The sequence below is a fragment of the Sorex fumeus genome, unplaced genomic scaffold, assembly GCF_029834395.1.
Source record: "Sorex fumeus unplaced genomic scaffold, SorFum_2.1 ptg000240l, whole genome shotgun sequence".
In the NCBI taxonomy this organism is placed as follows: domain Eukaryota; kingdom Metazoa; phylum Chordata; class Mammalia; order Eulipotyphla; family Soricidae; genus Sorex; species Sorex fumeus.
In genome coordinates, this window is record NW_026606297.1 from 10,063,330 (window position 1) to 10,078,357 (window position 15,028).

Genomic DNA, 15,028 nt, shown 5'->3' on the forward strand with positions numbered 1-15,028 from the left:
CATAATATCTACATATATGATACTTCTAAATTATAACTTATAAGTCATGGCAAAAATTATTTATTTATTTTTAATTTGGGGCCTCCCCAGCGGTGCTCAGGGTTTCCTCCTGGCTCTGCATTCAGGAATCACTCCTAGTGGGTGAGGGGGACCATATGAGATGCTGGGGATTGAACCCGGATTGGCTGTATGCAAGACCAATATCATATAAGCTGTACTAGCTTTTACTTCAGCCCCTACAATTAATATATTTCAGTGATATAATAGTAAAATTACCACTTTAAAATTTTAAAAAGTATAAGATTACAGATTTAGATCATTTAAAAAAATTGTTCTACTCACAATTAATGTAATTGCTTTTGGATGTTATTTCATCTTTTGTTCAACTGAAAATTTAAAATCTCTCCAAAACTGATTAAAGATATTTTATGATTTCCCAAGTATTTACAAAGTAAAATATTAGATTAATTATCTACATTTTTAAATTTATATACATTCCATAAATATATCATTTATCTATAGGGTAAACAGAAGAATAAGATAAATATGCATATTAAGAATAATCATGTCAATTAGTTGCCACTTGATATATGAAATGATGGCTATAGTTTAAGGATTAGTATCTTAGAGAGGAAGTGGCCCAGTCACAACTCAGATACTTTCAGCAGATTTAGTAATATGTATTATATTAATCATTGCATAGTAATTCTGCACAAATGTTAGCAATTTTCTTTATAACTTTGCTGGAAAACCATGATTGATGCTTACACACAGAAGTAAATGAAATCCATTTTTATGCTCAATAATTATGTATGTCACTGTCACTCTCCTCCTTGTGTTCATCGATTTTCTCGAGTGGGCCCAGTAATGTCTCCATTGTGACACTTGTTACTGTGTTTGGCATATTGAATATACTCTTGGTAGCTTGCCGGGCTCTCCGAGAGGGGCAGGGGAATCAAACTCAGGTCAGCCGTGTTGGCTGCGTGCAAGGCGAACACCCTACCACTGTGCTATCGCTCCAGCCCAGTCCAATTATATATGTATAAAACATATATATGTTGTATAAATGTTATATATATGTATATATATATATATGCAACTCAATTAGTTTACCCTGTCTATATAAAGGTTAAACTTTTTTTTTGTTCTTTTTCTACATTAATGCTGGCATTCTACTAAATTGCAAAGTCAGGTAACTTATTAGAGAAATATAAGTGAAGAAAAAAAATATGTAACCAGGAGGTGGGGAGGACCTAGTACTTACTGTCTTTTTGTTAGCGACCCAGGGGAAATGCATAGTCAAAATGAGGAATTGCAGGTAATATAAACAACATTGTCACTGTCACTGTTCTCCTGTTGTTCATCGATTTGCTCAAGCGGGCCCAGTAACATTGTGAGACTTGTTGTTACCGTGTTTAGCATATTGAATACTTCATGGGTAGCTTTCCAGGCTTTGCCATGCAGGAGAGATACTCTCAGTAGCTTGCTGGGCTCTCAGAGGGGTGGAGGAATAGAACTTAGGTCGGCCAGGTCTGCCACATGCAAGGAAAATGCCCTACCCGCTGTGATATATATATATATGTATATATATATATATTAGAGATATGCAAATAATTATCAAAACTTACAGAATGTAAATGATTCATCTTGTTCTCTATGCATTATAACTATCCTCTCCTTAGATTTTTTTCTCCCAATAATTTTCAGTCTATTATGTCTCTTCAATTCCAGTTGTGCTTCTAGGATTCCGGTTGTGGTGCTGAGGATAGAACCAGAGTTGGCAGCAGGCAAGCAAAGAGCTTTACTTGCTATCCTATTACTCTGACCCTTACAATTCCAGATATTTTAGATTATAAGTAGCAGATAATTGGAATCTTATGTGTCCAGACTTGTTCCTAAAAATCTACTTACAGTGATAATGTATAGTAAATTTGATGGCCTGTCCATTCTACACCTATGCCTTATCACATGTGGCTGTAAGTCCCTTTGCCTATAAAAACCTTTCACCAGAAAGTGAGAATGTCTTCTAAATGTGTCAAAGAACTACACTATAGAATGACGACTAAACACATGTTTCTGCAAAACATCTGAAAAAATACCATATTTCCTATTCTTTCTCATAAATTTCATTATTTCCACCTTTCTAAGTTTATACATTTGTCTATAGAAAAACAGTTATTACATCCTCCCTTATTTCATGGAAACCGTACCTGTAATGATATGCATACATGAATAAATAACATAGATGAGTCTCTCTATATTTTTAATCACTTAAAATGACACATGGATAAAACATAATACGTAAATATTTTGAAAATTATGCCTCATTTCTCAAATTTCTTTTACATTTGAGTCTAAAGGAAATAATTTTGACATTGTACAGAAAGTAAACCTAGTATATGACTAGGATTTATGTCAAGTGAAAGTCCTAGCTAGAGGAATTTGAGTACTCCCCCTCATTTAAATTATTTTCTGATTATTAAATATGGGAAATTACTACAATTAATGACATATAAAAATACTAGTGCTCATTAAAGTATTTCTTATTCAGGAGCACAGCAATAGAACTATAGTAGGACACCTGGGGCCAATCCCTGGCACTAAGTCTGGTACTTAGCCCTATCAGGAGTGATTTCTGAAGGTAAAGCTCGGAGTAAGCCCTGATCACTGTTGGATGTGACAAAAACTAAATAAATTAATAAAAATACTGTTAGTCACTAATACTATATAAGGATCAGTATTTGAACCACTAAATATTAATCACCTTTATTTTTCAGACCAAATTCTATACTAAGCATGTTCATAAAGTGTTTATCAAGGCATGCAGAAACACATACAAGCCTTGTCTTAATGGAACTTAAAAAAATTAAATCAAATAAAAATGGTCATTTTATTTGCATTTTATTTACTAGACTATATTAATTAGACACATCTATGTGTAAATAAAAAATAGAAAATTTCTTAAGACTTTTAAAACCCTCTTTGAAACCAGATTAAAACTGAGTATCTGTCATCCTCCAAGAAACATTTTTCTATATACAGAATCCTTTTCTATGTAAAATAGTAATTTTCTCAGTAAACATATTTCGTAAAGGACTTGCTGAATACCTGAGTTGATGGCTTGAAAATATTTATTCATGGGAGTTTTTCTGTAAAAATCACAACACAAAGGAGACCAACAATTCTGACAATTTAAGTAGCTGAAATCGTTCTTTTGAGTCATATAACACGAATGAATTTTTGCTGTAGAGGAAGAAGTCTTGCATTCAAAACAGGCTTTTGGGATAATAATTTGGATGCTACAATACTCTGAGTAGCTTTAAAACTCATCTGTGAGCATTTAGCAGACTTTTATGCTTTTTAAATTTGCTTTAAATTTATTTATTTTATTTTTCAGACTTATTGCCTCAATGGAAGTAGCCACAAAAATGCAGTTAACTGGTTATAAAAAAGACCTTGACATAATTTTAATTGGCATTTTTGGAATGTGTAAAACACGGCTATATTGGTAAATCTGATGTTGAATAAAAAGGCAAAGTCCATTTCTTTCCTTGCTGTGCTAAATTCTTTCCTTCCCCAATTTTCATTCTCTCCGTTTTCTATATTTAAAATACCTTGTCAGTATTAACTAGCCCCAGGATCATCTGAAATGAAAGGCAATTTGCCCATCTTTGCAGCAAAGGAGATCTTTGTTATAATGTCACTCTAAAGTGGTCTTTTTTAATTTTTTTAAAATTTTATTGAATCACTGTGAGATAGTTACAAGCTTTCACGTTTGGATTACAATCACACATTTAAAAGTGGTCTTTTAAATGATAGAAAAAGCTATACCTTGAAGTGAACCCTCTCCCCTTGCATTGTTTAGTAAAGGATATCAAACCATATGTACTAGAATGTACAAACTTTCCTACTGAACAAGATAAAAACAAAAGATGAAGCTTTTTCCTGATGGACATTAAAAAAAATCCACGCTAACCATGGCTTGTTCATATAAATGTGAAAAAATGTGAAGAGATCAATACACTTAGTGTATGTTGGGCATACCCTCCTGAAATGGCACAGCTTTTTAAGCATCACCCGGAGGAATACACACAGAATGCACACAGAGCTGGAGATAGACTCTGGAACTGTTGAGTAAGGAGTCAAATGCTTATCTTTCCCCAAAGGAAGAAAGGTGCACTTAAAAATAAATAAATAAAAATAAATAAATAAATGAAGGGTAGGGCTGGAGCTATGGTATAACGGGAAGGGCTCTTGTCTGGCATGCAGCTGACCTAGGTTCAATCTCTGGCATTCCATATCATCCCCGAGCCTTCCCAGTACTGATTTATGACTCTAGAACCAGGTGCAACCTCTTAACACTGCCAGATGTGACCACCCCTCATTACCAATTTTGGTGGTAGGGCTACAAATCAATTTTCAGGGTCTCCAAGGACCATGTCTAGTAATAATCAACAAGGCAGGTTGACTCATTCACTCAACAATGCTGCGAGTGGCCAAGAGCTCCTTGTTCTACCATAACAAGGACTGTCAGTTCTCACCTGGACACGTGGTGTCAACTTGAATTTGAGCCCTCGCACATGTAAATCATGCACACTGACCACTGGGTTATCCCTTCAGCCCAAAACTTCTTTTTTTAAAACACTGCTGTGGTTGATCAGCATGCAATTTATCAGACTTAACATCCAACTTATTTATCAGCGCTAATTATCACGAATATGCTCTCCTTACTGGAAAACAGAGCCATGCTTGTCGCCAGTGTGTCGCCAGTTAATGATCTCCGACTTTTGAAGAGACAACCTTCAAGTAGCATTGTTTTAGGCACAATTACACTGAGTCAAAGACCTGTATCTATAAATGATTTCTTGATATATCAATTGATGTATTAAAGATTGGCTTCTAGAACAAACATGAAGGAGAATAGAAGAAGCAGGTTGAGTGGAAGAACCAAGAATATGACAGAATTTTGGCATGGTCTCAGCTTCACCTCATTTGTAGAGCAGAGTATAAATTATGCTTCAGAATTTGGTTGAACTTCAAGCAAGAGAGCTATGCTTTCGATCCTTATAATAATTAATCACTGGGGACTGGGTGTGTGGATTGACCATCTAATGCTTCTGAAACTGAACCTCCAATCTTGTGGCTAAATGACTTTGGTCAAGGGAAGATGCAAATAAACATATAATAATAATTATACACATACATTCCAGACTTCATGTATGAACAGAAAAAAGCTTCAAAGATTATTGTTTAGAAGGACTGCAAGGTATCTGCATTATAATGAATATAGATTTAAAAATCCAAAAATCATTTCACAAATAAAGCAATATTTATAGTTCACTGTGATCCAATTAAGAAAACAAAACAACACAACCTTTGTAAATAATACAAGTGCAAAAAGCAGCACGAAAACTTCTTTAAATTAAAGAATTAAGCCTTGACCTTAACTTTGAAATTTGAAGGGTTATATCCTGTATTGCTGCATGTCAACTGCTTTTATGAATTTTTTTTGAAACCGAAAGATAAACATCCGAGTTGTCAACCACTATTATTATTATTATTATTAATGTAAAATTTTCACTTAGCTTTACATTTTTTCACTCTAATATTATGGCTTCATTTCAGAAAATTGAAAAATAGTCATGTAAATGTGCATTTTGATAAAGCAACCCTATTGCAATGACTGGTTTTATTTACTTGGAAAAACTAAGCCTATCACAAAGAATTGCCTGAAAGGTACCAAGAAACTGAACAATAATTATGAATTTTTAAAATTATAAATGTAGGTAAGAGTTGAGATGTACCCAAAAAATTAACATGTGTCACTGAGGAAAGTTGTAAAATGAAAAACTGACTCATAATAGTAAGGTAAGAATAAAGAAATACATGCCAATTTAAATGTCTCTAAAATGCAAGAATCAATACAAATAAATATGCATGTACATGTCTGCAGGAAAAATGAAAACATTCTGACTCCCATTCTATGTATTTTCCTTTAATAAGGAAAAAATCTTAAACAAGAATTATAAGAGTCTAGAGCATATATATCATCATATGATTATGGCCATACAAAATTTAACAACAGCTGAAGTAAGCCCATAGCAAGTGGGTATGACCTCATAGTTTCTCTTTGTATCGCCACCAAAATAAAAGTTAATGCCTATCCTGTGTGTTATTTTATGCATAATGTCAAAATTAAGTAATGTAACATTTTTTTGAATTTATTGAAACTAAAGTTTTAGATTGGCGTATTAGGTGATATAATAAAATCATATCTTAACTTAGGTTTCAGAATTATGTGTTCAAATAATAATAAACAACAATTATAACAGCTTTTATTCGAAATTTTATTTACATGTATATTTGATATCTAAAAAAGAAAAGAAAAGAAAAGAAAAGAAAAAGCAACATGTTTTCTAGAATGGTTCAAATATTTGTCTGAATTCAACACAAACTTAGTCACGAGCATTGATTCATTTGAATGCCTAACAACCCGAATCGGACGATTACACTTGAATAAATGTGGCTCACTACCGGCAGTTTCTATCTTTGTTGTCTATGCACCAACATCCAGTTATGATGAAAGAGAAACTGAGAAATTCTACATGGAGCTGGAGAAATTCTATAAAGAAGATCACACCTTCTACAAGATCATTGTCAGTGATTTTAATGCCAAGATAGGACCAAGAAGATCAGTCGATGAACTCCACATCGGTACCCATGGCCTGGAATGGAACGAACAGGGTGACAGACTGTCTGAGTTCATCATGTCAACCAAAACCTTCCATGGTAACTCACAATTCCAAAAGGCTGAATCTAAACGTTGGACATGGGAGTCTCCCGATGGACGGTTCCACAATGAAATAGACCACATCATATTCAATCGGCGGTTTTGCCTAACCGATGTTGCTGTTGTCCCAAAATTCCAAACGGGATCAGACCACCGTCTTCTTCGTGCAAAATTCTACCTCACAGAACGAGGAGAAAAGAATACAAGGTTTAAGAAGAGGACTCCCAGAACAACCACCAACTGGGAGCTCTTTGGCTCTATTGCGGCAACATGGGAAGATGCCGTCATTGACAACATTGATGAGGAATACGATCGAATGATTCAGCACCTCCATGATTGTGCAAGGAATGCCAAGAGAGAGATAACCACAAAAAAACGTCTTTCTTCGAACACTCTTGAACTTATTCGCCAACGTGGCTTGGCACGTGCCTCAGGCAACCACAAGCGAATGTCCGAACTGGCAAAACAGTGCAGAGAAGCCATCAAGGATGACCTCAAAAACAGGAGAGCAGCAGTACTGGTAGATGCAGCAGAAGCTGGGAAAAACATTCGTAATGCCCGCCTGTCCTTCACCAACTACAGAACCAAGATGACTGCCCTCCGACATCATGATGGATCTATCACATCTTCCAGAAGGGCAATGGAGAAGATTATTCATGACTTCTACTCAGATCTCTTTAATAACCACATCCACTTGCCCACATACCACATACCATATGATGGATATGTCGTTCCCAATGTTCTCCCTTCCGAAATCCAACATGCCATCTCGTCGGTAAAGAAACAAAGAGCACCTGGCCCAGACAAGATCAGACCTGAACACCTGAAGAACTTACCATCAGTACTCATCAATACATTGGCTCGACTCTTCACACGCTACCTGTCTGAATGCAAGGTTCCATCCCAATGGAAAACCAGCAGGACTGTACTACTATACAAGAAAGGAGACATCCACGACATTGGCAACTATCGCCCAATCTGCCTATTGTCTGTCATCTACAAACTATTCACTCGAGTCATCCTGAATAGGATTAGCAGAACACTAGATGAAGGACAACCATGTGAACAAGCTGGATTCCGAAAAGGATTCAGTACCATCGACCATATCCACACAATAACCAAGCTCATTGAGGTATCTCAGGAGTTCAAGATGCCGCCTGTCTAATGTTCATTGATTTAAAGAAGGCCTTTGATTCTGTTGAGATGGAAGCGGTCATGGAAGCCCTAGCCAATCAAGGCGTACAAAGTCAATACATCAGGATCCTTCGTGAGCTCTATTGCGGATTCACTACCAAGATCTCACCATTCTACAAAGAAGTAATCATCCATATCAAGAGAGGGGTTCGGCAAGTTGATACCATTTCACCGAAACTCTTCAGTGCCACCCTCGAGAACATCATGCGACGACTGGAATGGGAAAACATGGGAGTGAAGATAGATGCTCGGCAACTACACCACCTCCGCTTTGCTGATGACATCGTTCTAATAACACCAAACATTAGCCAAACGGCACAAATGCTGGCCGACTTCAATCGTGAGTGTGGAAAGGTAGAACTACAGCTGAATCGCACGAAGACAATGTTTATGAGAATCAGCCTTGTTCCTGACGCTCCATTCGCTCTCAACGGAACCACCATCTCTGAATGCAACAGTTATATATACCTAGGTCGAGAAATCAACATGATGATTGACCTGGCACCTGAGTTGCGCAGGAGGAAGAGAGCGGCTTGGAATGCCTTCAAGAGCATTGAAGAAATAACTAAAAGGACAAAGAACCTCCAGCTACGAGCACATCTCTTTGATTCCACTATTCTTCCTGCATTAACATATGCCTCAGAAACCTGGACCCTACGAAAACAGGATGAGAACACTATTCGGGTCTCTCAAAGAGGAATCGAAAGAACTATGCTTGGAATATCACGATTCACTCAAATGAGAGATAGAATCCGGAGTTCTGATCTTCGTCAACGCTCAAGAATCAGGGACGCTGTCTCATTTGCCAAGACATCAAAAATCAGATGGGCTGGACACGTAATGAGGTTTACAGACAACCGCTGGACTAGAGCCATTACTGATTGGATTCCACGAGACATCAAAAGATCACGTGGACGCCCACCTATAAGATGGTCAGACTTCTTCGTCAAGACCCTAAATGATCGGTTTGAGGCTCTGCATGTTCCTAAAATGAACAGATACCATTGGGCTACGCTAGCACGCAACCGGGATGAATGGAGATGTTACTGGCACCCGCTCGAATAAATCGATGAATAACGGGGATTAAGTGATTAAGTGATTAAGTGATTCTAACTGGTAGATCTCCTTTAACCAAGATGGATGATTATTAACTCAAGCCTTATTTCACCACAGAAACAATAAAATTACAACAATGTCCAGGTGTTTGAAAAGAAATATAATGCTTTTCCAACAACAGAAAAAAAAACATGACATGCTTTTAAATACATTAAAAGTGAGATAGTTTTAAATTTTATTAACTTTCAATATTAAAATTTCTTCGACACATAATTATTCAATCAAAGTCAATTTAATTAAATGACAAAAACAATGTTTAAACAAATAAAATTAGAGTACTAGTACCAGTTAAATGTGCTTTACTCCTATTGCCACTAGTTACCTTTGTGGTAATAAATCAATGCTGGGGCATTTGGGCATTTACCTTGCTCGCGACTGACCCAAGCTGGATTCCAAGCATCATATATGGCCCCCCCTAGTATAACCAGGAGTAATTCCTGAGTGCATGAGCCAGGAGTAACCCCTGTGCAATGTCGGTGTGGCCAAATAAGCAAAAAATATTAAATAAATAAATGCTGGAAACAAAAATGGAAACTACAACAACCAAACGTAATAATATGCCTGTCAGGCAGGCCGACTTGGGATGGAAGGAATTCTGAGTATATGGTGGAGGAAAGAAAACGGTTGTTTGTGGGATTGGTGTTGGAACTTTGTATGCCTGAAACTCAATTATGAATAGCTAGTAAATTATAATTATTTAATATACTCCATAATAGCAAATCGACGATCAACGGGAGGGCCTTTACCTTTTTCCTTTACTCCATAATATAATATAAAATACTACTAGTGTTTTTTTCTAATAACACCAAACATAAGCCAAGCAGAAAAATGCTGGCCAACTTCTACTGTGAGTGTGGAAAGGCCCTACTACAGCTGAATCTCACAAAAACAATGTTTATGAGAAACGGTCTTGTTCCTGACACTCCATTTGCTTTTAAAGGAACAAACATCTTTGAATGCAACTGTTATGTGTACCTAGGTCGAGAAGTCAACATGACGGATGACCTGGCACCTGAGTTGCACAGAAGGAAGAGAGCGGCTTGGAACGCCTTCAAGAACAACGAAAAAATAGATAAGATGACAAAGAACCTCCGGCTCCTGGCACATCTCTTTGATTCCACTGTTCTTCCTGCATTAGCGTATGCCTCAGAGACCTGGGCCCTACGAAAACAGGATGAGAACATTATTCGGGTCTCCTAAAGAGGAATCGAAAGAGCTATGCTTGGAGTATCATGTTTCACTCAAATGAGATGAAGAATCCGGAGTTCTGACCTCTGTTGACGATCAAGAATCAGGGACGCTGTCTTGTTTGCCAAGACATGGAAAATCAGATGGGCTGGACACGTAATGAGATTTGGAGATGGCAGCTGGACTGGAGCTATTACTGACTGGATTCCATAGGACGTCAAAAGATCACGTGACCGCCCACCTATGAGATGGGCAGACTTCTTCTCTCAAGACCCTGGAAGATTGGTTTGAGGCTGTTTGCATTCCTAGAACAAGCAGACGCCATTGGGCTACACTAGCATTCAGCAGGGACAAATGGAAACGTTACTGGCACCCACTCGAGCAAATTGATGAGTGATGGGATGTCAAATGATCAAGTGACTAATAGTTTTTAAGAAAGTGATAACCTCTACATCATATTTGAAGGTTATATGAGCTGGGGAATACACTGAACTCTAATAGATGCAGAGTAAATGGTAACAGACTTAAAAAGTACATTATTGATTAAAATTAATATTTGGACACTTGCCAACACTCATTATTAATTGCAGGCATAGTACTTAAAAGTTTTATTTAAAAAAGACAAAAAGACAGAGTGCTCAAATAAATGACTTATTTTGAGATATTACTCTTGAGATATTGCCATATATTAATAGTTCAGAGCCTTCACTTCTAGATAATGTGATTTGAAATTTTACAGTAAAGAATGAAGGTAAAGGGGTATGGTGCCACCAGCAGGTCAATCTATACCTGTGAGGCAAGAGCATCAGCAGCCTGATGGCGCCTTCAGACTTCCACATACCCCCAAATTGCAGCTGTACCTTTGGCCAGACCCCAAAAACTTGGAGCAAATATTACCAAGAAAGTAAATGGCAAAAGTTAGGAATGTGGGAGACCCACTCACAAACGACCTCGGGCTCAACTATATAATTGAAGGCATGGCCTCTCTGGCTCCTAATCAAGCTGTTTAATGGCCATGATCCCAGAGACTCAGAAACAAATCTTGAAACCCAATGGCTATTGGCAGATATGTATCCTGTCCCTGCAGTAGGTTACCAGTGCTGGGCCAACCCAGGTGGGAATAAGTTTCATGCCTCGGCCTGTTCCACCTGGTGGCCCAGTGGCCCCCATCCTCCAGAGGCCACTGAATAGTCAGGTTTGGGCCCGCAGTGACGAGACATGCAGGGCCTCAGGTGAAGGTGGTGGAGCTGGTTCTTTCCTCCCCACCCCAACGAGACCCTGAGTCACCGCCCACAAATGGCCTCTCTGGCTCCTGATCAAGGTGCTTAATGACCATGATCCCAGAGACTTAGAAACAAATCTTGAAACCCAGTGGCTTTTGGCAGAAATGTGTCCGGGCCCTGCAGTAGGTTACTGTCACAGGGCCACACAGGTGGAGAAAGGGTGTTGTCCCTCTGCCTGCTCCCCCTAGGCGGCTCGGTGGCCGCCATCCTCCAGAGTCCACTGGAAAGTTAGGTTTGGGCCTTCAGTGACGAGACACATGGGGCCTCACGAGTTGGGGGTGGAGCCGGCCCTTTCCTCCCCATCCCATCGAGACCCCGAGTTGCTGCCCATGAACGGCCTTTCTGGCTCCTGATCATGCTGCTCAACGGCCATGATCCCAGAGACTCGAGAACAAATCTCGGAACCCAGCAGGTTTTGGCAGAAATACTTCCAGATTTAAGTGTTGAAATTTCAGAATTTCAAAATCGTGTGGCCACTACAGCAGCCACTCGACATCATATGTTATTCTTAACCAGCAATAGAAAACAAATTGTCTACTGTTGCCTTTTCAGCAGATCTGAGTGTTGGGGTAAAATCCCAAAGAATAATGGTGGGTCTGATGTCAAAATATTGAATATGATCAAAGTAGAGAAAGAGTAATGTGGAAATCATTTGCCCCACAGGTAGGGGGAGGGTGTGGGCTGGTGGTATACTGAGGTTTTTGGTGGTGGAGATGGGCACTGGTGAAGGTACTGGTGTTTCATTTTATGACCAAGACTTGGACCCAAAAGCTTTGTAACTGCTCTCACGGTGATTCAATAAATAAAATTATTAAAAATGAAAAAAATAATTAATGTAAAATTACAGCATCACAATCACAGAATTATCCTGCTCCCACCGTTTTACCTCATATACTTTATAAAGTTTTTATTTTAATCTAGAACATAATATAAAAAGCAATATTTAAAACAGACAGATCTCACCATTTTATAGTCCACTGATCTTCATTCTTCTACTACCAATATGGATGAGAATTGGAATATTAAATGATTTAAAAAATTTACAGAATAGGGAACAATATAGTCTTGCGACAATAACTCCCAACTTTACTGAACTATTTTCTTTCAAGTAAAAGTGATTTCTTTTTTCATATTCTAGGAAGGAAGATTAGAAAGAAATAAAAGGTAGGATGCTACCCATGGGTAATATAAAATAACTGTGTTTTCTTTGAAGTCTTTTTGCTGAAAGGTCATGCTTTAATTTATTTTTTATTGTTGGTTTTTGGGCCACTCCAAGCAGTGCTCAGGGGTTACTTCTGGCTCTGCACTCAGGAATCACTCCCGGTGGGTCTCTGAGGGCTGTTTGGATCTTAAGGGATCGAACCTGGGTCAGCTGTGTGCAAGTGAAGCTTTCTGCCCACAGTAATAACCCAGGAAGACACATTTTAATACTAACAACAGAAAATGATGCTGGCTTATAAAAATGTCTTCTAATTAGCATTCTAATTCAGGATTATATCTTTCTATATGATCCAAATTTATTTTTATTTTTGACAAGTTTCTACACATTTTACTGTATAACTTATAAATCAGTAATCTGATTATTCCAAAATTGTCTCTTAATTCAGAAAATCTTCTATGGTGTTACATTCACTTTAGCAAAACTCTATAGTTACCTATTATAGAACACATTTGAATAATGTCTAGCTTATTTGTCTCTTACCTATGACAGGCAGAATAAATATGTCTAAATAATTTTAGGTGTATCCATTTTTTAAAACTTTTACATTTTTTGCATTTTTCAATTTTTGATTCTGCTTTTGTCCTGTTCTTGCAGCCACATCTGGTGATGCTTGTTGAGTCTGCGATACTAGTTTTCATGAGACTCCTCTACACAAAACGTGAACTCCAGTTCTTTGTGGCATCTCTGGGCACAGACACTTTTATCTTTTTTAAATCAGCATGACTCGTTGCTCATTTTCAAAATGCATTCTAAAATTTATCTTGTATTGGCATACATCCAAAGCTAAATACATTAAACTAGAGACCAATATTTTTCAAATTACCTTTTGTAAATTTTTACTTAGTACATTAAATATTGAGCTGCAGTTTTAGGGTATGGTCTTCCAATTCACCATACTTCACCATCCTTTGCTACAACTCTTTAATGCAAAAATAATATTTCTCTATCGCTAAGATTATTATTTCTCACAAATAATCTTGCATATTACTGTAGGATTTTTTTTCTGTTTCAAGTATTTCCTTTTTAAAGTATATTGTGCTTAAATTTGAATGTCTAAGTTAATATAAGTGATCAGTTGATTTTTAACCTTTATATAGAACTAAGAAAATTTTGTATTTTTGTCATCATTGGTCAGACAGCTACTGTTGTCCCAAGACTTAAGCATTGGGCCCCTGTGAACCAATAGATGCTACTAAATAAACTGAGACAGAAATATTTATTTTATTCTTTCTTCAGGGGATTGCAGATGAAGTTTCCCACTACCACAAATTCTGCACTGAAATTGCAGGGGTCAGCACATCTGGAGTGCATTGGATAAGCCTCACCTTGGGAAAACCACCTTTGTGATCATGGTCTCTCCCCTGCCAAGTAAGTATATAAATGTTTATTTTACCATGGACACAATACCTTTGCTTTGAAAACACTAATAACTTGCTTAGTAATACACTTGCCAAACCATCCAGAATGACAGATTATCACTTACCAAGTAGCACTAGTTCATGGACTTTAACTCTGGCATATAAGATTTTATGTGGTTTTTGGTATTCAAATAAGATTTTCTGATATTCAGTTACAACAAACAAAAAACCTGACTATTACCAAAAGGTTTCAAATGTGATTAAATAAAAGTTAAGCCCCCAGTATTACTGGAAGCAGCAATAAATGCTGGGTTTCTGTTAATAGGGAACACATGGAGAGAGGGTGTATAAAGTCATCCTCTTCATTTATACTTCCTTGTTTATCATAAGCTTTTAAATTCGGCACAGTGCTGCAACTAAGTAAAGAATTAAATTTCCTTCACAGAACTTTGCAGAAGCAGACAAAAAAAAAACCCTGATTCTAATAAGCATTTTGTTTAGAGATGGCTGTATTAATTCTATCATAAGGATTCCGAACCCACTTTTAGCAAAGTGGGTTAGTAAAAAATTTACTCATGAGATATATGCACATAACGACATTGAGTTTCATTGCATTTTATGGTACTTTGCAGCTATTATTTTCAAAAGTAAGTTATTAAAATAAAACCGGCTTACACGTGTGTTTTTAGTTCAACATTTCAGAGTGTGATATTTGTACAATGTTAGGAGCTACATCAGTATAGTTTCTCTCTACCCATAATAATCAATATTCTCTGCCTCTTCCACCTGGTCCTCATCTCCATTCCCTAAATGGTAGATTGCATGTGTGATCCATTAAAAAAATCTACACATTTAATGAAAACTGACTTCTGTCTTT

The 15,028-nt window shown here is 37.3% G+C and overlaps 1 pseudogene; it reads right to left on the reverse strand.

Annotated features, from left to right (window-relative positions):
* Window positions 1–14,026: 14,026 nt before the first annotated feature.
* LOC130018204 (uncharacterized) lies at window positions 14,027–14,169 on the reverse strand (annotated as a pseudogene).
* Between the last annotated feature and the right edge of the window lie 859 nt (window positions 14,170–15,028).